General features: G+C 50.0%; 1 protein-coding gene and 1 long non-coding RNA gene across 3 annotated transcripts in view; both read left to right on the forward strand.

Annotated features, from left to right (window-relative positions):
* Positions 1–23244, forward strand: part of AXDND1 (axonemal dynein light chain domain containing 1) — a 563032-nt gene that overhangs the window by 212385 nt on the left and 327403 nt on the right. The window lies entirely within an intron of this gene.
* Positions 20940–23244, forward strand: part of LOC136621732 (uncharacterized) — a 28879-nt gene continuing 26574 nt past the window's right edge. Inside the window, exon 1 of one of the 2 annotated variants that reach the window (XR_010791270.1) lies at positions 20940–20988. This is a non-coding gene — a long non-coding RNA (uncharacterized lncRNA). Of the gene's footprint in view, positions 21101–23244 lie in introns of both variants that reach the window. The other variant, XR_010791269.1, reaches the window with a different exon arrangement.

A 23244-nucleotide genomic window follows, 5' to 3' on the forward strand; every position in this document is an offset into this window, starting at 1 on the left:
AAATATGGCCCTAGAAAGGACCGTTGAGGTTCTTGAAGGCTACACTCACTCCTAACACTCTCCCTGCCTATGCAGCACTTCTGTCCCTAATGCCGGGTGCAACGCTCTGCAGAGGCGATTTTGAGAAAAAAAAATGGCACTGCTAACAGCAGCCAACACACAGCTATCAGTGGCCCTAATAAGGACCTTTGGGGGGTCTTGAAGCCTACACTAACTACCAATTCTTTCCCTACAGCAGCTCCGGTACAAACAGCACTGTCCCTCATCTAACTCACCAGGCATCTGAGCCAAACCGCGGAAGGGGCCGACTTTTATGTTCGGGTGACACCTGATCTTCCCAGCCACTCACAGCAGGGGGGTGGTATAGGGCTGGAACGTCACAGGGGGAAGTTGTAATGCCTTCCCTGTCTTTCAATTGGCCAAAAAAGCGCGCTAACGTCTCAGGGAAGGAAGTGAAAGTAACCAGAACACCGCATGGTGTTCGTTACGAATAACGAACATCCCGAACACCCTAATATTCGCACGAATATCAAGCTCGGAAGAACACGTTCGCTCATCTCTAGTAACGACGCATACAATAACAGGCTTTTTATCCTGCATGGCAAAAAGCGTAAAAAAGATGCTAAAAAACTGAGGCAAAATGCTCATTTTTAGCATTTTACCTCCCAAAAAAACGCAATAAAGGTAATCAAAAAAGCCATATATACCCCAAAATGGTACCAATAAAAACTACAGCTTGTCTCGCAAAAAAAATAAGCCCTCACAGAGCTCCGTCCATGGAAAAATAAAAGAGTTATAGGACTTTGAATGCAGTGATTTTTTTTTGTAGTCCCCCGGGGGACTTGAATGTAAGGTAAAAAAAAGATCAATAAAGTTTTTTTAGTTGTAAAAAAAAAAAGTAATAAAAGTTTAAATCCCCTCCCCTTTTGCCATATGTATGATTAAAAAATCGAAATAATAAAATAAAAATACATATCTGGTTTTGCCGCGTCCATAAAGGTCCGATCTACCAAAGTAGCACATTATTCACCCTGCACTGTAAACGTCGTCCAAAAAAAAAAAAAAGAACACCAGAAATGCACTTTTTCAGTCCCCCTGTCTCCCAGAAAAAAACACAATAAAAAGCAATCAAAAAGTCGTATGTATTCCGAATTGGTACTAACTGAAACTACAGGACATCCCACAAAAAATGAGCCCTCGTTCAACTATGTTGACGGAAAAATAAAAAAGTTATTGCGAGCACAAGATGACCGCAGAAAATAATTGAAAAAAAAAAAAAAAAGAGTAGTATAGTAAATAAAAACTGTACAAGTTTGGTATCGTAGTAAATCGTACTGACCCATAGAATAAAGTTATCATGTCGTTTTTGTTGCAGTTTGTGCGCCGTAGAAACAAGATGTACTGGAAAATGGCAGAATGTCGTTTTTTTCTTCCTTTTACTACAATTAGAATTTTTTTAAAGTTTTTCTGTAGATTATATGGTACTTTAAATAGCATCATTGAAAACTACAACTCGTCCCGCAAAAAACAAGCCCTCATACAGCGACGTCGCTGGATAAATAAAGGAGTTCCGATTTTTTTAAAGCGGAAGGAAAAAACTAAAATGGGGGGAAAAAAGGGGCCATGTCATGAAGGGGTTAAAGGGATAGACGAGATCCCGGAAATACGTTACACATTTGCCAGTCTGGTTCCCGTGGTATCCTGTATGATTTTGTTTTGAAGCTAATACATTTCTTGTAGGCTTGACCTGTGACTGCCTATTTGTCACTACTGATTACAGTGGATTAGTGCTTGGTGATATAGAGGGGGTACATCGGACCCCCACCAGAGAGTAAGTCAGCTGGCCTTTTTACTACTCCTTTATACCTCTTCTTAGAGTTGTATCATCCCCTGAGCACAATCTTTCTTTTTTTCTTTATTAAATCTTGTATGATTGGGAGATTTGGCTGCATATAGGTAAAGAGCGCCCTCCTGTGGTGGATGTCCTGATATGGACGGGGAATAGTTGGTAAAGGACTCTATCCAGTAAAACATCCCAGGCCTGTGCTGTAGGGGGTTCACCAACACCCAGGGAGTGGGGTTTGTTTTGTTTTCTTAGATTTAGGGGCGCTGTTCTGCTTTTTTAACATTTTGGTGTAGTTCTTAGAGAGACGCAGAAAGCAGATGTCTGCTTCTCACGTGCTACTCTTCAACTTTGTAATTAGGCTTATTGAAATACAGAGCATTGGTTCAGTGTTTTTGACTACACCCTGTGTAAAGTAGGTATATTTGGGGCTTTCTTGACCCAACCTATCTCGCTGTTCAAGTTTAGAACGAGCACTTATGATACAGCTGTATACTGTATATTTCCACATAATGAGTTACATTCCATTTCCAGACAAAAATTGGAAATTCAGGTTTGGTCAGAGATATAGAGGTCTATGCCACCCCAAAAGTCCCACTTACCTGATCGGGGCTGTTGTGGAGTTCCCCACAGTCCACTACTAGGTCGTTGCTGAACCTCGTACTGAACATGCCACATAAGTAAGGCCACTCTCACACATACCGTGGGCAAAATTCTGTGATTTGAATTAGAACATTTTGTTGCAATTTTACCACCATTTTCAGACACGGGTTACTGCATTCGGAAGTGGTTTTTAATGCACCCCATCATTATGAATGGCTGTGGTTTGTTCAACCAGCGCTGGCTCTGATTGGCTGAGCACTACGGCACTCAGCCAATTAGAAGCAGCTCTTCCTGGAGGCAGGGGAATTTCCAATTCCCGGCCACAATGCATGCCTGAAGACCAGTGCAGGGGATCCGGGAGAAGACGACGCTGGACAGCGCTTCTAAGGTGATGTATGTGTTTTTTCCGCAGCTAGGGCTTAGTTTAGGGCTTTTACAGTACGATTTCCTACTGTCAAAGTTGCACCGCATTTTCGTTCTATGCAATGCAACAGAGAGGAAGGCTCCATAGGGAAGCATGGGCTTCACAACATCGCAAGTCGCAGACATATCGCGAAATCCGCAAGGTTTTTGACTAGCAATGTCACATGCTACAAAACATTGCAAATGTGAAGAAACCCATAGGAAAGCATTGGCTTCACATACACGTGACTTGTCGCATTGCCGCAACGCGAGAAAATCATGCGACTTTGTCGCCCATGTGAAGGAGGCCTTAGACCCACTGGAAATCTAGTTTTCAAACTGAATATCTAAAAGGCCCTCTTTTTCAGTAAAAGTCTCCTCCTATGGTCGGGTTCACATTCACTACATGGAGAAAGATAGGTCCGATGATGCCCGATCTGTCCCGCATGTAGTATTCACTACATGGGGAAAGATAGGACCGGTGCTACCCGATCTGTCCCACATGTAGTATTCACTACATGGGGAATGATAGGACCGGTGCTACCCGATCTGTCCTGCATGTATTCACTGCATGGGGAAAGATAGGACTTGTGCTACCCGATCTGTCCCGTGCGTAGTATTCACTACATGGGGAATGATAGGACCGGTGCTACCCGATCTGTCCCACACATAGTATTCACTACATGGGGAAAGATAGGACCGATGCTACCCGATCTGTCCTACACATAGTATTCACTACATGGGGAATGATAGGACCGGTGCTACCCGATCTGTCCCACACATAGTATTCACTACATGGGGAATGATAGGATCGGTGCTACCCGATCTGTCCCACACATAGTATTCACTACATGGGGAAAGATAGGACCGATGCTACCCGATCTGTCCTACACATAGTATTCACTACATGGGGAAAGATAGGACCGGTGCTACCCGATCTGTCCTACATATAGTATTCACTACATGGGGAATGATAAGACCGGTGCTACCCGATCTGTCCCACACATAGTATTCACTACATGGGGAAAGATAGGACCGATGCTACCTGATCTGTCCTACACATAGTATTCACTACATGGGGAAAGATAGGACCGATGCTACCCGATCTGTCCTACACATAGTATTCACTACATGGGGAAAGATAGAACCGATGCTACCCGATCTGTCCTACACATAGCATTCACTACATGGGGAAAGATAGGACCGATGCTACCCGATCTGTCCTACACATAGCATTCACTACATGGGGAAAGATAGGACCTGTGCTACCCGATCTGTCCCGCATGTAGTATTCACTACATGGGGAAAGATAGGACCGATGCTACCCGATCTGTCCTACACATAATATTCACTACATGGGGACAGATAGGACCGCTGCTACCCAATCTGTCCCGCACATAGTATTCACTACATGGGGAATGATAGCACCGGTGCTACCTGATCTGTCCTGCACATAGTATTCACTACATGGGGAATGATAGGACCGGTGCTGCCCGATCTGTCCCACACGTAGTATTTACTACATGGGGAAAGATAGGACCGGTGCTACCCGATCTGTCCTACACATAGTATTCACTACATGAGGAGAGATAGGACCGCTGCTGCCCGATCTGTCCTACACATAGTATTCACTATATGGGGAATGATAGGACCGCTGCTGCCCGATCTGTCCTACACATAGTATTTACTACATGGGGAATGATAAGACTGGTGCTATCTTTTCTCGCCCGTACAATTAATAAAACCACTGAAATCCATTGAGATCAGTGGTTCCATTTTGTCCCGTTATACGGCCATGATTATCACAGCCGCACAAGGGAAGAATACTACGCTCATCTGAATCCGCCCTGATTGCGATATGGACTGACCTCACTTGGGAAAATAACCCATTCGTTTGAATGGTTTCATGCACACAAGTGTTTTCTCTTTTGCACTGCAGGTCCAAGATAGAAGAATCGCCGCATGTCCTATTATTAGACGATTCCTGTTCAAGAATATGCATCATTTGCTACGGCAGTAAATAAATCGCATCGCATGCAAATCCCTTTTTACCATTTTAACTGTAGGAACCAGATGTGATATTTTTTATTTTTTCGTTTTTTTTGCGCATGTGAAAACTGTGTGTGAAAAACGCATATACATTGATGTGAATTGTACGTTTTTACTCCCAAAACGCATTGTACATCCATGAAAATCACTGAAAAATTACTAGTAAACGGGTGCAATATAGGTCAGATTTCCACCGGCTTATATCACACTTGCCCGTCTAAATACAGCGTAAGGGTGGCCTCACACGAGCACCATACACGCAAAAACGCATGCGGTAGAGCAACGTATTAGCATTGTGATTTAATCTTTTTGCGCATATTACTGTACTTTTTGCACTGGTGGGGGTGATTGCTCTTTGGCGCGGTACACAGCCTCACCTCGATTTAATGGGCTATTTAGCTCAATTAGTTCCAGATGTGTTATTTTTAGAGATGAGCGAGCACCAAAATGCTCGGGTGCTCGTTGCTCGAGTCGAACTTTCCGTGCTGCTCGAGGGTTTGTTTCGCGTAACGAACCCCATTGAAGTCAATGGGCGACTAGAGCATTTTTGTATATCGCCAATGCTCGCTAAGGTTTTCATTGGTGAAAATCTGCAAAACACAAGAAAGTGATGGAAACGACACAGAAACAGATAGGGCAGGCGAGGGGCAATATGCTGGGCTGCATTTCAGGTTCCCAGGTCCCACTATTCAGCCACAATAGCGGCAAGAGTGGGCCCCCTCCTAACAATTTTTACTTTGGACAAATCCTCATTAGTAAGGCATACCTTAGCTAAGCACCACACTACCTCCAACTAAGCATGACTAGGGTATTACAGAGTCGCCGGGCACTGTGACCTATCCCCACCTCCCTTTACCTCCATACCTTACAAACCACGCAACACCAATATTGGATTAATTAATGGCCACAGCAGCCACATTTATTTAAACAACAAACATCAACAGTAAAATAACCAATTTTAACCGCAGATAACCTGGGAAGGGATCCCATGGAGCCCTACCCCTGGACTGTCGCCTTACCAGAAAAACTGGAAGTAGTTGTGCCTGTCACCCGTCGCATGGCGGACTCGGGCAACACTACTTCCCTACAAGTGCCCCGGCCGCAAGTCGACAGACACGGGGGCCCGGCACTCTCCACTTCGTCTCAGGTCGCCTCATCCGGACCCTGAGGACGGCTAGCCATAACCTGGCTAACCCATCCCAAAACCACTGCAAGGCACCGCCTTGCTACTCCCATAGGCGACAGTTCTAACAAACAGTTTACCGAGGGGAACGGAAGCTATCCAGCTCCCTGTTACCCCCTACTACCCCCACTTTCTGACTCCACGGGACCCCTCCACAGCCAGCACGGCTTGACCCCCTCAAGCCTGCGCCGCCCGCCACAACAACAACGCTCGCTCAATTCCTTCCTGAATCCTCTCCATCCATAAATCTGTCCCTATCTCGTTCAGATGGACCCCATCCGACCTCCAGTAGTTGCCTATACCCCGTTCCAAATCAATATGCCTAATGGCCAAACCCCCTCGCTGCCCAACGAAGCGTGAAACTTCCCTGTTCAATTTGATTCTAGCTTTGTCTAACCCCTTAATTGATCTCACCCCCCTCCACGTTTTTCTGGGGACTATCTCCGACCAGACTATTTTTAATCCCGGGTATGACGACATCAATCTAAGTATGTCATACCTTATGTCTCTAGATAAGTCTCTAAACGGTCTCTGCCCCAAATCATTCCCCCCCGGCGTGCAGGACCAGTACGTCCGGCGCTCTATCCAACTCTATTCCTCTTTCCACTTCTTCTATCACCCTACCCCACAGCATCCCCCTAATCCCAATCCACCTGAGTAACGCCTCACTCCTAGCAAACCGAAGCTGTCTCCCGTTAGACCTAACCCTAGCCCGCTCAGCCCCCCAAAAAACAAAAGAATGTCCTAATATCCACACTAAAGCTTGAGGACAACCTGAAAGAAAACAAAACAGAACCAATCACAGACAAAATAAGTCCACTTTCTATTAATAAACAAAAATTTTTTTTTTATTTATTTATTTATTTATTTTTTAATCTTTTTATTTTTTATTTATTTATTTATATATATATATATATATATATTTTTTTTTTTAAAAAAATATTAATTTCTTTAAATACCTTACAACTCTTAATTATAACAGGTGTGGTCGTACATATGACCTAAATCGTGCCGAGTCCCAACGCCCTATCCTTCTCACCGCCTGCTCATCCATACCCTGGACCGTGGCCTCCGTCGCTGCCCCAATTTTGAAGGAGTGGGACCCAAACTGCGAGCTATCAAAACCCGCCTCCTCTAACGCTCTCTTAAAAACCGCCGTGAATTGGAAACGCGACAAAAATTGCCCGTCCCGGTGTCGAAACAATGGACCGCTACCCCCCCCTGCAACTTGACTATAGTTATTGAAAACTCTAATCGGGCACATAACAGCCCCTGCGACCTTTCCCAACCGTACCAGTTGTCCCCTCCCCTCCTGATCTGTCTTAGACCGTCGCACAAAAATTTCCAGTCGATCCTCCACCAACCTAACGTCCTTCCTCTGCACTCCTCCCCCTACCGCCTTGCTTGGTGAAACTAATTCTCCCACCCGAAAAGCCCCAAAAAACGCCAGGGAAAAAACCGCTTTAAACAACAAACGCTCAAAATTTTCCCCGCAAACCGAGTCTATGGCCCCCCCCCAACCTTTCTAAGATGCCAAAAGACACTGGCCTTCTCGTATCTGGCCGCCCCTTCCCTCTCCTAAAACCCTTTAACGCCTGTCTTACAATAAAATTTTTTGTCACGTCTACTACCCCTTTTAGTTTACACCCAAATGCTACCCCGGCCATAAACCTGTTAACCCGCCCCAGTGTCCACCCTTCCCTGGAACCCCTTCCCAACCAACTCAATAACATTCCTACCCTATCATCCGACGAACAAGCCCCCCCACATTGATCCATCCAATCCTCCCACTCCGTCCACGCAGCGCTATACGCCGCTCTCGTCCCCCGAGCCAGTGATTGTGAAATCAAGTCCCCCACTGCTCGCTTACCACGTTCCAGAGCTGTTGAGGACACCGCCTCCCCGTCTGCTCCGCTCCCGGCGCCAGCGTCCGGAACCGCTCCCACTGAAAGCGAGAGAGAGCATCCGCAATTGAATTATGGACTCCTGGAACATGAACCGCTACTATCCAGATGTTCAGTGCCAGCGCTTCAAGTACTAAGTGCCGCAATAAATTAACAACTGGGGGAGATGAGGCCGTCATATTATTGATGACCTGCACAACCCCCAAGTTGTCGCAGTGAAACCTCACCTTTCGATCCCGAAAGTGAGCCCCCCAAAGCGCCACCGCTACAACTATTGGAAATAGCTCCAATAGCACCAGGTTCCGAACCAGGCCCTCTCGCTTCCACTGTTCTGGCCATTCGCCAACACACCACTTGCCCTGAAAATAGGCCCCAAAACCTGCCCCCCCAGCTGCGTCCGTGAGCAGCTCCCAGTCTGCGTTTTCGCTGACTTCGGCCATCATAACCGACCTGCCGTTGTAACGCTTCAAAAAAGCGTCCCAAACCGCCAGATCGTTTTTGTGTCCTGATCCTAACCTAATAAAATGATGGGGAGCGCTCACCCCTGTCGTCGCTGCCGCCATCCGCCTGCAGAAGACCCGGCCCATAGGCATGATTCTGCAGGCAAAGTTAAGCTTGCCCAGCAAGGATTGCAAACGTCGCAACGTGACTTTTTTGGCGGAACGCGCAAACTGCACCTCCCCCTGCAAATCGCGCAATTTATTTTCCGGCAGTCGGCACTCCATTACATCTGTATCGATGGAAATGCCCAAAAAACTAAGGCAGGTTGTGGGGCCCTCCGTTTTTTCCGGGGCCAGCGGTACACCAAACCGCTCTGCCACCCACTGGACCGTACCCAGTAGGGTCGCACAAAGTGGCGACCCCCCGGGACCAACGCACAAGAAGTCATCCAGATAATGGATGACCGATTGTACTGCCGCGGTATCCATTACCACCCATTCGAGGAATGTGCTAAAGGCCTCGAAGTATGCGCATGAGATGGAACATCCCATAGGCAAACAGCGATCCGCGAAGAATTCTCCCTCCCAAAAACACCCCAGTAGTCTAACGCTCTCAGGTGCCACCGGCAGTAGGCGAAAGGCCGATTCAATATCGACCTTTGCCAACAAAGCCCCCCTACCGTATTTTCTAACCCACCGAACGGCCGCATCGAATGACGTATAAACTACCGAACAAATGTCAGGGTCAATTTCGTCATTCACCGAGGACCCTTTTGGATAGGATAGGTGGTGAATTAGCCGAAACTCATTCGGCTCTTTTTTCGGCACCACGCCAAGTGGCGACACCACCAAATCTGGAACAGGGGGTTCGGAAAAGGGGCCGGCCATGCGGCCTAGCCTCACTTCCTTCGCGAGCTTCTTCCCCACCACCCTCGGGTGCTCCCGCGCCGAACGCAAATTTTTAACCGAAAAGGGGACCGCGTGAGCCGGGGGTGGGATAACAAAACCGTCTAAAAAACCGTTCAACAGTAATTCCGCCTTTTCCCTATCTGGATATTTATTTAGAAAGGGTGCCATCTCTGCCACCCTCACTGGGGTCATCCCTTTTTGGAACACCCCCTGCACCTCTACCCCGACCTTTTTTGAAACATCTGACCGCCCCGTGGGACTGGGCGCTACAATGGGAACATGCATGTTTGAACTTGCATGTCGCCCCGAATTTACATTGGCCTTCATTGAATTGCCAACAAAATCCGGGCCTATTCCCTCCAGCCTGCCCTCCTTGTCCTGATCCGGAAGTAGAGGCCGAGCCCGAAGACCCGGCGCCTCCTTGAAAGGGATGTCCTAGCCGTGCCGGGGCCATCACCCTCAGCCACAGCCCGATATCTTTTTGGTCCCACCGAATGGAGGGACGCACCGCCTTACGTTGCCTGAACTGCTCGTCGTATCACAGCCAGGTCTGTCCACTGTAAACCCGATAGGCTTCGCCAATCGAGTCTAGGTAGCAAAAAAGGCCGGAACAATTTTCCGGCGCTTTTTCCCCAATCACGCTTGCCAGAATGGCGAACGCTTGGAGCCAGTTAGTGAACGTCTGTGGGATCAGACGCCACCTCCGCTTCTCCTCTTCCTCCTTTTTGAATTCGGTTCTCTTCCCCTTGTCAAGGTTAAATTTCTCCAAGGGGAGGAGGGAGAATATTTCGACATATTCGTCCCTCCATATTTTCTCTCTAACTTCTTTCTTCAGATGGGCCCCCAGGGGGCCCTCGAAGCAGACGTACACCTCCCCCCTGGCTCTATCATCCAATCTAACCCCGTCCCCATCTTTTTCCGTCTGCACCGCTACCGTTACTGACTGGTTAACGCCCGCACCCCCGCTTGCTGCCTGTCTCCTGTCCCCCTGCGAGCCTATGTCCGAGCTCCATGCTGACACCACTGAAGGGGAGGGCTGTTCTATGGCTCCCCACACCGCCTGTTCACCCCCAGTCCCCCCAGACGAGCTCCCGCTTGGGCCGCTCGTGACGCTGGATGACGCTCTACACGGCGCTATGTCCGCCGCCACAGGCGGCGTGGCTTGCCCTACTCCCTCCCCTCCCTGACGCATAAGTAACCCACACAACACACCCAGCAACGCTCCCATATCGCCCCCGCCCGGCACGTTAACCGTCGCTGCGCCACCGCCTGCTTGCGCCCCTGACCTAACTCCCGTACGCGCCACATGGCTGAACGCATTGGACAATACCGACATAGATCTCTCACCTGGCTGCGAGGGGGCTGTGTACCCACCAGCCGCTGCTCCCACGTCCTGCTGCTGACTCTCATCGTCCTCCGGGTCGTCGATCCTTGCTGCTGGTAGCTCTCCTCCTGGCTGAAACCGCTCGGTTCTGGTCCCAGCCGCTTTTTGTGGCGCCGATGCGCGCTTGGCCGCCTCTGTAATGCTGGGGCGCTGCCTGCTGCCCCCATCTTCGGCCTGCTGTTGCCTGATGGGGCGCTGTCTGCTGCCCCCATGGTCTGGCCTGTTGCTGCGTCTGGTGGGTGCCCCGACCGGCACATGTCCGGGTGCACCTCCCCCCGCTCCCTGCCTCCTCTCCGCTGCTGCCGCTGTTTGCTGCTCAGTCGCCCTCTCCTGCTCCCTTACATCCGGAGCTGCTCTGATGTTCCGGCGTGCAGCCGCCCCCCCCCCCCCCCGGCCTCCTTCCCCTGCCCGTAGGGGTTGCAGGAGGAACATCTCGTGGTGGGGCGGGGGAGGGGCTCCGCACGCGGCGCCGCCGAGCAGGCGCCTGCTCCGGGCTCAACCTGACCGGCGCCCGAGCCCTCCTCGGTCTTCTCCCGCTTTCCTCCGGCATTGGAGACATCGGAGCTGCAGCCGGGGCCGGCGCAGCCTCTCCCGCGGGTCCGTCAATCAGCCTCACCAGCCAGGTGAGGTCCCTCTCCTCCGCTTCAGCCCGGATCCTCCTCAGCATCTCTTCCATTTCTTCACCCGGTAAGTGGACGTCGGGACTCTCTTCTACAATCTTCGCCCCGCTGCCTTTCTTCTCTCCCCGCCGATATTCCGCTCCTCTTCTATGGCTTCTCTTCTCACTTCCCGCTGCCTCTTCCCGTCTCCTGGTCTTCTCTCTTCACCTTTCTTGGTCTTCCCTCTTCACCTTTCTTGGTCTTCCCTCTTCTCCCTTCCTAGTCTTCCCTCTTCTCCTTTTCTTCCTGGTCTTCCCTTCCCGGTCTTCCCTCTTCACCTTTTTACCTTTTTCTTCCCTCTTGGTCTGGTGGTCGCTGTTCTTCTTGCTTCTTCACTCTTCCACGTCTCGGCTCCAACTGCTCCTCTTTGAATTTTAACCCCTCCCCTTCCTCTTTCTTGCCGCTCTTTTCTCTCCCCACTCACCCCTCCTTCTCTTACTCCCAGCTTTCTACAATTAACCCTTTCACTCCCCGTTAACCCCGTCATGCCTGCCTCCCGCCTACACCCTGGGTTTTTCGGCTCCGGCAGTTCCTCAAGCACTGCCTACGGGACACACCCCTGCCACTTCTTCTGGGTTACATGCTGCCCAACCCCCCCCCCCCCCCCGCACGACCCAGTGTCCACAGCGCACACCAAAGTGTCCCTGCGCAGCCTTCAGCTGCCCTCATGCCACACGCTGGCCTCATAGCCAGACCACCCTCATGTCTACTTATAAGTACGCCTGTCATGAGGAGGAACTGGAGGCACACACTGCAGAGGGTTGGCAGGGCCAGGCAGCGACCCTCTTTAAAAGGGGTGGGGCGATAGCCCACAATGCTGTACAGAAGCATTGAGACATCCAATCCTGTGCCACCTCCGTCAGGAGCTGCAAACGTGGGCATAGCAATGGGGAATCCATGTGCCACACAGTATTCATTCTGTCAAGGTGTCGCATAGCTCAATCCACACTGCAAGGGGAAAGCCGTCAGCGCTCTGCCCCCTACCCAAGTCAGTCAGTGTCTTTGTGCCAGACAGGTCAAACACCGTAATGGGAACTAAGTTTGCACCAACAGCATAGGGGGGTCCTAGGAAGCCCAAGACATGAACAAAAAATTGATCTGAGCGGCCAAACATGGCAGACTTGCACCGCGCCCACGACATAGGCCTCGGCCCACAGCTTCAGCAATCGTAGGCAGGAAGCAGATTTTCACTGCACCAAGGACATAGGCCTCTGCACAAACCCTCAGCAATCGCAGGCCTACAGCGGACTCCAATGCTAGCGTAGCTGTGCACGTCTCATTAGTGCTGTATTGCTCCTGTAGTTTGTCCCAATTCAGTGCCCTGGATAGTAGAGCTAATGTCAGATTAAATACAGGTGGGCTTTGGCCCACACTGCATGCCCCAGTCAGACCGTGGTTTTTTATAAATAGTCGCAGGCAGGTACAACTCCGCAATGGGAATTCCGTGTGCACCCACAGCATGGGTGGGTCCCAGGAAGCCACCGGCGGTACATAAATATATCCCATTGCAGTGCCCTGGACAGCAAAGCTTACATCAGATTACATGCAGGTGGGCTTCGGCCAAGAATGTTTTCATAGTTGTAGGAGGAGGACGGGAAAGTTTTTGAGGCAGTACGTGTCCTGTCCCCGTGTCCGTGGTTATATGCACCTTCCCAGTGACCGTGTCGCTGAAAAGTTGTCGCGCCTGTGGAACCTAGTAGCGTGGCCTCGCCACCATCATGTCTTTGGGAAGCCTCCGTTTCCACAACCCTGTAACATTGCAGTAGCAGCAGTAAGGCAGAGCCGAGAATTAGTAACATTTCAGCGGTAAGAGTATGCACAAACCCCTGTAACATTTCATTGGCAGCAGTGAGGACAGACCCCACTAACATTTCATTTGCAGCAGTATACACAGACCCCAGTAACATTTCAGTAGTATCAGTATAGACAGACCCCAGTAACAGTAATGTAGAAGCAGTATGGGCAAAGCAGTAGATTCACATTTCCCTGGCAGCAGTGTAGGGAGAGCATAGTATTGGTACGATTTCACTAGTAGGAGTATAGTCAGGCCCCAGCAACAGTAACGTAGAAGCAGTAGAGACAAAGCAGTAGATACACATTTCCCTGGCAGCAGTGTAGGGAGAGCATAGTATTGGTACGATTTCACTAGTAGGAGTATAGTCAGGCCCCAGCAACAGTAACGTAGAAGCAGTATGGTCAAAGCCCACTATTAGTTACATTTCTGTTATAGCAGTATAGACCTGCCCCAGTAACATTTCCGTTGAAGCATTATGGGCAGAGCCCAGTATTAGTAAAATTACAGTAGTAACAGTATACACCAACCAAGGTAACATTTCAGGAGCAGAAGTATCGGCAGACTGAAGTAACATTTCTGTTGCTGAAGTATAGTCAGACCCCTGTAGTATTGCTGTGGCAGAAGTATAGGTAGGCAGAACAGAGTTACATTTCTGTAGCACAAGTGTAGGCCAACCCCAGACACAGTGGTGTACCATGAGTGCAGGCGAAGCCCATAAAAATTACTTGGATTACATTGTAGGCGAGGGCCCGAAAAATTGTTGTACCGACAGTACAAATGTACCCCAGAAAAATTGCCCATGCCCAACCCAGAGGGCAGGTGAAACCCATTAATCGCTTAGCGTACTGTGGCTTAATTGTAACAGATAAATATTATTTAGAAAAGTTATATGAGCCTTTTGGCCCACAGAAAACTTGGCCATTCGCGGTGATTATGAGAGGTTTCAGGAGGAGGAGCCGGAGGAGGAGGACGAATAGCATACACAGATTGACAAAGTTCTTTAGGTAGTGCTGCTGTCCGCTGGTGGAGAAGAGAAGTCTGGGGAAATCCAGGCTTTGTTCATCTTTATGAGTGTAAGCCTGTCGGCGCTGTCAGTTGACAGGCGAGTACGCTTGTCCGTGATGATTCCCCCCAGCTGCACTAAACACCCTCTCTGACAAGACGCTAGCCGCAGGGCACGCCAACACCTCCAGGGCATACAGCGCGAGTTTAGGCCACGTGTCCAGCTTTGACACCCAGTAGTTGTACGGAGCAGAGGCGTCACGGAGGACGGTGGTATGATCGGCTGCGTACTCCCTCACCATCTTCTTACAGTGCTCCCTCCGACTCAGCCTGGATTGGGGAGGTGTGAGACAGTCTTGCTGGGGAGCCATAAAGCTGGCAAAGGCCTTGGAGAGTGTTACCCTGCCTGCGCTGAACATGCTGCCTGATCTCCTCGCCTCCCCTTCTACGTGACCCTCGAAACTGCGCCTTCTGCCACTAGCGCTGTCAGATGGGAAGTTTACCATCAGTTTGTCCACCAGGGCCCTGTGGTATTGCATCACTCTCAAACTCATCACTCTCACTCTCAAAGGTTCTCCTTATACCGTGGGTCAAGCAGTGTGTACACCCAGTAATCCGTAGTGGCCAGAATGCGTCTAACACGAGGGTCACGAGAAAGGCATGCTAACATAAAGTCAGCCATGTGTGCCAGGGTACCTGGACGCAACATATGGCTGTCCTCACTAGGACAATCACTTTGAGTATCCTCCTCCTCCTCCTCAGGCCATACACGCTGAATGGATGAGAGGCAAGCTGCATGGGCACCCTCTGCACTGGGCCTTGCTGTCTCTTTCTCCTCAGGCTCCTCCCCCTCCTCCTCCTCCACACGCTGAGATATAGACATGAGGGTGCTCTGACTATCCAGCGACATACTGTCTTCCCCCCGCCTCTGTTTCCGCCCGCAAACCATCAGCCTTTATGCTTTGCAGGGAACTTCTCAACAGGCATAGCAGGGGAATGGTGACGCTAATGATTGCAGCATCGTCGCTTACCATCAGGGTGGACTCCTCAAAGTTTCCAAGGACCTGGCAGATATCTGCCATCCAGGCCTACTCCTCTGTAAAGAATTGAGGAGGCTGACTCCCACTTCGCCGCCCATGTTGGAGTTGGTATTCCACTATAGCTCTACGCTGCTCATACAGCCGGGACAACATGTGAAGCGTAAAGTTCCACCGTGTGGGCACGTCGCAAAGCAGTCGGTGCACTGGCAGATTAAACCGATGTTGCAGGGTCCGCAGGGTAGCAGCGTCTGTGTTGGACTTGCAGACATGTGCGCTGACCCGGCGCACCTTGCCGAGGAGGTCTGACAAGTGTGGGTAGCCCTGCCCGCCTGTGCTTGTCCACGTGTCCGTTGTTAAGTGGACCTTGGCAGTACGATGTTGCGTGAGACGTGGTCGTGCAGGGCTGGGACGGCACACCGTGAAAAATAGTGGCGACTGGGGACTGAGTAGCGTGGGGCTGCCGCCGCCATCATGTTTTTGAACGCCTCAGTTTCCACCAGCCTGTAGGGGAGCATCTCCAGGCTGATCAATTGAGCTATGTGGACATTTAAAGCTTGAGCGTGCGGGTGCGTGGCGGCGTATTTGCGCTTTCGCTCCAATGATTCTCTTAGCGACAGCTGGACGCTGCATTGAGAGACATTGCTGGATGGGGCCGAGGACAGAGGAGGTTAGGGTGTGGGTCCAGGCCTGGAGACGGTCGTACCTGTGTCCTGAGAGGGCGGTTGTATCTCAGTGGCAGGTTGGGGCCCAGTGGGAGAGGCTGTGGCGCAAGCTGGAGGCAGTGAACGGCCTTCGTCCCACCTTGTGGGGTGTTTGGCCATCATATGCCTGCGCATGCTGGTGGTGGTGGCTCCCCGGCTGATCTTGGCGCGACCAAGGTTGCACACCACTGTTAGTCGGGCATCTCCGTGAAAAACATCCACACCTTAGAGCACTTTGGCCTCTGCACGGTGGCATGGCGCGAGGGGGTGCTTTGGGAAACAGCTGGTGGATTATTCGCTCGTGCCCTGCCTCTACCCCTGGCCACCCCACTGCCTCTTCCAACCTGTCCTGCGGCTGCAATTGCCTCCCCCTCTGAAGACCGGTCCTCAGTTGGCTTATCACACCAGGTGGGGTCAGTCACCTCATCGTCCAGCGGCTCTTCCTCCGAATCCTCTGTGCGCTCCTCCCTCAGACTTACTGCCCTTACTACTACCTCACTGATAGACAGCTGTGTCTCATCGTCATCGTCCTCCTCACCCACTGAAAGCTCTTGAGACACTTGCCGGAAGTCCCCAGCCTCATCCCCCGGACCCCGGGAACTTTCCAAAGGTTGGGCATCGGTCACGACAAACTCCTCCGGTGGGAGAGGAACGATTGCTGCCCATTGTGGGCAGGGGCCTGAGAACAGTTCCTGGGAGTCTGCCTGCTCCTCAGAATGTGTCATTTTAATGGAGTGAGGAGGCTGGGAGAAAGGAGGAGCAGCAGCCAGAGGATTCAGAGTTGCAGCAGTGGACGGCGTAGAACTCTGGGTGGTCGATAGATTGCTGGATGCACTTTCTGCCATCCATGACAGGACCTGCTCACACTGCTCAGTTTCTAATAAAGGTCTACCGCGTGGACCCATTAATTGTGAGATGAATCTGGGGACCCCAGAAACTTGCCTCTCTCCTATTCCCACAGCAGTCGGCTGTGATACACCTGGACCAGGAGCTCGGCCTGTGCCCACACCCTGACTTGGGCCTCCGCGTCCTCGCCCACGTCCTCTAGGCCTACCCCTACCCCTCAGCATGGTGTATTACGAGAAGAGCAGAAACAGAATGCTGTAATTAAATGTGCTGCTTATTGGCCTGTGGTTGGAGGCTGACTTCGCTTATGGAACGCACAGCAGAGCCAGGAAACAATTATGCGCAAGCCTGTAGTCAGACCTAGGTGCGTATGACTGAGCTACTGGAATTCACAGGGCAGAAGCAGTCAAGTGGCCAAAGGCCAGTGGTAGGCCTTAAGTATTTTGCTTAAATTTTTTAAAATGGTGCGGTGAAAAACCAGACAGACACCGTATGCAGCGTATATATGTATACTCTTTCCCTCTGGCGGGATGACGGCGATCATGTAACGGACACAGCAAAGCCAGGAAACAATTCTGTGCAAGGCTGGGTATTAATGAGCGACTAGTACCCCCAGCACACACGCAGTAAACTGAAGACGGTCACAGGCAGGCCAAATATAGTATTTTTTTACAATTTTTGGGAAAAAGCCCACTGCCTGTGATATAGCCTGTATATGGATTTCCTTGTTGGAGGATGACTGTGGTTATTGAAAGCACAGTGCAGCCACAAAAAATTGTGCACAAGGCTGCAGTAACACCTAGCTGGGTAATAGTTATCGACTACTACTACCCCCAGCAGACACGCAGTAAACTGAACACGGTCACAGGCAGCCCAAAGATATACCAAAAAAAAAAATTTGTGCAAAACTGCTAAAAGCAGCCTCAACAGTACTGCACACGGTCAGATGTGGCCCTAAGAAGGACCGTTGGGGTTATTGAACAAGAAAATAACAGCCTAACACTGTCCCTATAGCAGCTACAGCAGTAACAGCACTTTCCCTAATGTCTGTCAGCGTGCATCTGTGGCGAGCCGCGGGCAGGGCAGATTTTAATACTTGGGTGTCACCTGATCTCCCCAGCCACTCACTGCAGGGGGGTGGGATAGGGCTGGAATGTCACAGGAGGAAGTTGTAATGCCTTCCCTGTGTTTCTATTGGCCAGAAAAGCGCGCAAATTTCTCAGGGAAGGAAATGTAATGGAGTCGAGTACCGCGTGGTGCTCGTCTCGAGTAACGAGTATCTCGAACACCCTAATACTCGAATGAGCATCAAGCTCGGACGAGTACTCTCGCTCATCTCTAGTTATTTTTCCAGCTAAAAGCGCAGTTTAATGCTCAGGCGCACTGGTATTGGGGGCGTATTTGTGCAGCCCCCAAAGACCTCTATGGGACTTTGGTGCGCAAATGCACACTAAAATAGAGCACGCTGTTTGTTTTCACGTGGACGTAATTACATGCACGCAAAAATGAACAGTCAGAATGACTCAGGAAAATACATCCGTGTGAGTCCGCCCTTGGGGTGCATTCACACGGGCGTAGGCATATTTCTGTCTGTAAATACGCAGCGTATTCATGGGCCAAAATACGCTGTTGCCTTACATTTTTCTGCCTGTCGTCAGTCTTGTTACTTGCTTGAATACGCAGCGTATTTACATGGATGAAAATGAATGCACAAAATCACACTGATTGTGCATAAATAAGCAGCAGATACGCCGGCTTCCTACGTATTTGGCACCTATTTACGCACACCCATTGATTTATTGTGCTTCTATGGCGTGTAGTACGCACCAACTTAAAACATTCTGCGATCGCACATTGTGTGAAAAAATACGCTCAAGTAAACAAACCCATCGAAATCAATGGATTTTATTCACTGCGTATTATGCTAAAATTGCACGCATAATACACTGCGCAAATATGCTCGTGTGAATGACCCCCTAGACATCCAGGGTTTTTTTGTGTGTTGAAGAGTTCACGCCTCGCTGAGAAAATCCGAATTATAATCTGCCTCAGGATTTTGATGCGGATTTTGCCCGCAGAGTTCCCTCGCTGGCTTCACACGTGGGCCTTAGCCCAACTTGTTTTGCACTATGAACGCGGCTTTTTTGCTTTGCGTATCAGCAAATTTTATTGTTCTTTTTCTGCCCGCATGGCATATTAATTAATTTGCGCGCGGCAAACAAACGCATGGATTGAAATGACTAATTAGTTCCACATGTGTTCTTTTTCCAGCAGAATTACGTATTGTTTCATGCTTCACCTTGAGTGTTGCGCACGCATTTGCGCACCCCTATTGGATTCTATGGAGACCTCTGGCAAGTCAATGCACAGAATGATAAAACACGTTCTACCTTTTTTTGCATGGCCGAAAATGCGCACCCAAAATATGTGCATTTGAACAAATCCCTTGTAATCAGTAGGTTCTATTCACTGCGTATTGTGCACGCCAAGATGTCCGTGTGACGCCGGCCGTAGGGCTCCTGCAGACGGGCAAACCGCAGACAACAGAACCCGTTCATTTCAATGGGTTCCTTTACATTCTGTGTTTTTTGCACTAGATTTTCACCAGCGTGAAAATATACGCCACGTGCTCTGTTATTGTTCACATTTGCGCACTCGGGGCACCATAGTAGTCTATGGGGGGATTTCCAAAAAAACGCACACTGAACTGCGTGATTTTGCTGTGTTAATTTATAATGTCGGGGACTAATTAGGCTGCTCAGCCGCTGCGGACGTGTCCCGCCCGATATAAACATCTCTACAGCGCAAAAACTACAGTAAGCAGCGCTGCCACACGCATGAAAGCCCATGATAGCGCTCCCTTCACAGCGCAATCACGTCACGCTCTATCAGACGTATATACGCCTACGCTCGTCTGCAGGAGCCCTTACTTCCGTCTGCAGAGTGCTTCTGCTGTAAACCCCATTCACTTATATGGTACTCTACGTTGCCGGGGAATATCCATGATGTGCGAACCGGGAAAGAGAAAAATACGGATCCTGCTATAACGGACTAGGAGATACACCCTGCGATACACAGCGATTTTATGAATATTAGTCCTGGAATATACAAAGTGGCCACAAAAATGAGCCCCGCACTGTTATGGAAGCTGACCGAAAGAAAATCTGTGTTGCCCATAGCAACCAATCAAAGCGCAGCTTTCTTTTTACCCCAGCAATGTAAAAAAATAGCAACCAATCACAGCGCAGCTTTCATTTTACCTCAGCAGTATAAGAAATAGCAACCAATCACAGTGCAGCTTTAATTTTACCTCAGCAGTATAACAAATAGCAACCAATCACAGCGCAGCTTTCATTTTTCCCCAGCAATATAAAAAATAGCAACCAATCACAGCGCAGCTTTCATTTCACCCCAGCAGTATAAGAAATAGCAACCAATCACAGCGCAGCTTTCATTTTACCTTAGCAGTATAAGAAATGAAAGCTGCGCTGTGATTGGTTGCTATTGGCAACAAAAATTACAGGGGATGTGTTTTGGATTTTTAATTCCGCCAGTATTCGTCGCTGGTGCTGCAGAACGTTTATGCAACATATCACTCAAATCGGACCAGAACTGCGGATTTGTATCTGACACAAACAGATTCTGCGTTTTATATATAAAGGTACGCCGTGAGCCCGCTATCAGTATCCAGTTATTACGGCCAGCAGAGGGAGGATTTATAAAACTGACTAAAACAAAAACTGTCTTTGTTGCCCAAAGCAACCAATCACAGTTCAGCTTTCATTTCTCGTCATGCTCTTACAAAATGAAAGCTGCTCTGTGATTGGTTGCTATGGGCAATTTTTCATTTTAGAGTTTTCAGAAATCTGACTAATAATGTATCTTTATGATTTTTATGTTGCAATCTTAATATTGCCAGTAATTATTTCTATAAAACATCTAGACACTACACTGCAGCGACCAGCAGGGTGCGCTGTATGAGCTGTAGGAAAGCCAGTGATTGTCCTGTTTCTGGCACCAGGTGGCGCTGTTGTATAAGGCTCCTGCAGAGCTCTTTCCGTGCTGGACGCCGCAGATTTTACCTCATGGTTGTATCAGTAGCAGAGACCAGGGAGGTTCCCGCTGATGTGCGCTCTGACGTCATCCTGCTGCTGAGCTGCTTGTGGTGCCGGGCGGAGCGTCGTCATGGAGACTTCCCGGCGTCCCCGGGAGGAGAGAGGAAGCGTCAGTGAGTTGTGTGCTGGAATGATGATGTGATCTGAGAGCCATCATGTGAGGGCCAGAGCGCCCCCCACTGTCTGCAGGAGGAGGAGTGGGCAGGAGTGGGAGCCTGCGGGCAGGTAGAGTACAGCGCCGCCTAGCTGCAGTGATGTCACCTGCTTGTCACTGTCATCTCATCCTGATGATGTCACATCTAACCAGCAGCCCCCAAGTCTTCATGCTGCCTGAGGAAGAGTGTGATATGGGCCCCCGCTGCAAAAATAACCCCCAAAACACCCATTTTGCAGCGTTGAAAGCGCCAATACAGAAGATGGCCGACACATTTATGAGGCACTGAGACTTGTTAGACGTGATTGCAGTAAGGGCGGCCTCACAGGGGGGAAAGCGCCATAAAGAAATGTATCTTGCGTGCCTGTACAAATACCGTGCGTGTATGCGCCAGCGCCGCTAGTTCACACGGGTGGGGGAATCGCCTCGCACTCATTTATATGGCTGTTAAGCCAAGCGAGGTGCCGGTGTTCGCAGGTATGTGCTTCCCGTGTGTACATGTGTGCGCATAGACTCCTATGGGGGCCTTTGGTGCGCAAATGTGCACTAAAATAGAGCTTGTGCAAAAACCGAAAATGAGAATGAACCCAAAGAAAACAACGGGTCCTATTCTCTGCCTATTGTACGTGCGTGAGGCTGGACGACTAATGGTGACTCTGTTAGTGGCCCCAGTAATAGTGACCCCTGTACTGTGCATCCATCACTGCATTAATTCTCTGTAGCTCCAGTTGGTTGGCCGCTGCGCTGTAATCAGTCTGTGACCCCTGACCTCTCCTCTCGCCGGTACGTACAGGTCAGTGTATGCGTGCAGGAGCGTCGACGCTGGGAGGAGAGGTCAGGGGTCACAGACTGATTACAGCACGGTGGCCGCCTGAGTCTGAGCCACAGATTATAGTGTCAGATCCACCTGGGTAAACTATGGCACGGATCTGCCACTTACGGCCGTGTGATTGTAGTAAGAAGACGCTCCATCGTCTGCAGACTGCGGGGGGCTTCACAACGATCCGCCAGATCACCACTTGTAAGAGCGAATGCCACCGACCGTTCTGTATAATTACAGCCGCCAGCAGGGTGACGGCGATAGTCAGTCTCTTTCAGCTCACCTTAAAGATAGTCGCTGGTTGATCAGAAGTCGCCTGATTTAAAGTCACAGTCGGTCGTTTATGAACAACTTGCGACGGACGCTGTCCGGTCTCTCCCCTCCCCCAACGGAACAACCACTGAACAACGATCGCTTTGTAGAAGAGCGCCCAAACAGTCATTCTAACGGCTCGCTCTACGGAAATGTTTACAAATGGCGCAAATATGGTGGATTTCTGTGTCAGAAAATTCTGCAGCAAAAACAGTCGAATCCGCTGCTCCGGTGTGGGTTTTGATTCAAAATCTGCTGCTTTCAGCCCGATGCTCCTCTCACCTCACAATCAGCGCCCCTCACTGCAGCGCACATAGCGATTGTCGGATGAAGGCTGTGGTCAAGCTCTGCAGCCACTGGGGGGCGCTATGTATTCCCAGGTGAGGGGGAGCGATGTAGCTACTAAACAGCTGTAGACATGCAGCCGATTCCTGGTCAAAATAAGCCATCAATAGTTGGTCCGCCGCTCGGGGGCTGATCAGCTGTTTGGGTGCCTGCTGGCAGTGCCACAACACAGGGTACAGAGCGGAAGCAGATGGCTCCAACCCGTGTGTGTTGGCCAGTGCTGGTAATTGCAGATACGGCTCCCATTAGTCTTCAAAATCGCATGAGTGTTTTTGCACGCGTATTTGTGTACGCATAATTGGCATGCACAACACGCAGTGAATGGAACCCACTGTCTATATAGTTTCCAAAAGTGGACCGTAAGTGAGGACACACCTACTCATGCTGCAGATACCACATCATTGAATACTGTATGCTGCAACAGTCTATAGGGGTAAGTTATTACACTGTGTGCTACCGTACTTACAATTAAAGCTGATTTCTATTCACTTAAGGTTTGTCTCCGCATCACGGATCGGGTCTGGCATCATCCTCTTCGCAGGAACAGGTTTAGGCCTCATGCCCACGGCTAAAATAAAATTTAAAAATCCGGAGCGGATCACCCGCACGCGTGATCCGCGCCCCATAGGGATGCATTGGACACCCGCAGGTAATTAAATACCTGCGGATGTCATTTTTCCCTGAGGCGCGGATTGCGTGTGCGGAAAAACACCCGCAGCATGCTCCATTTTAGTGCGG

Source organism: Eleutherodactylus coqui, chromosome 3 (genome assembly GCF_035609145.1).
Source record: "Eleutherodactylus coqui strain aEleCoq1 chromosome 3, aEleCoq1.hap1, whole genome shotgun sequence".
In the NCBI taxonomy this organism is placed as follows: Eukaryota; Metazoa; Chordata; class Amphibia; order Anura; family Eleutherodactylidae; genus Eleutherodactylus; species Eleutherodactylus coqui.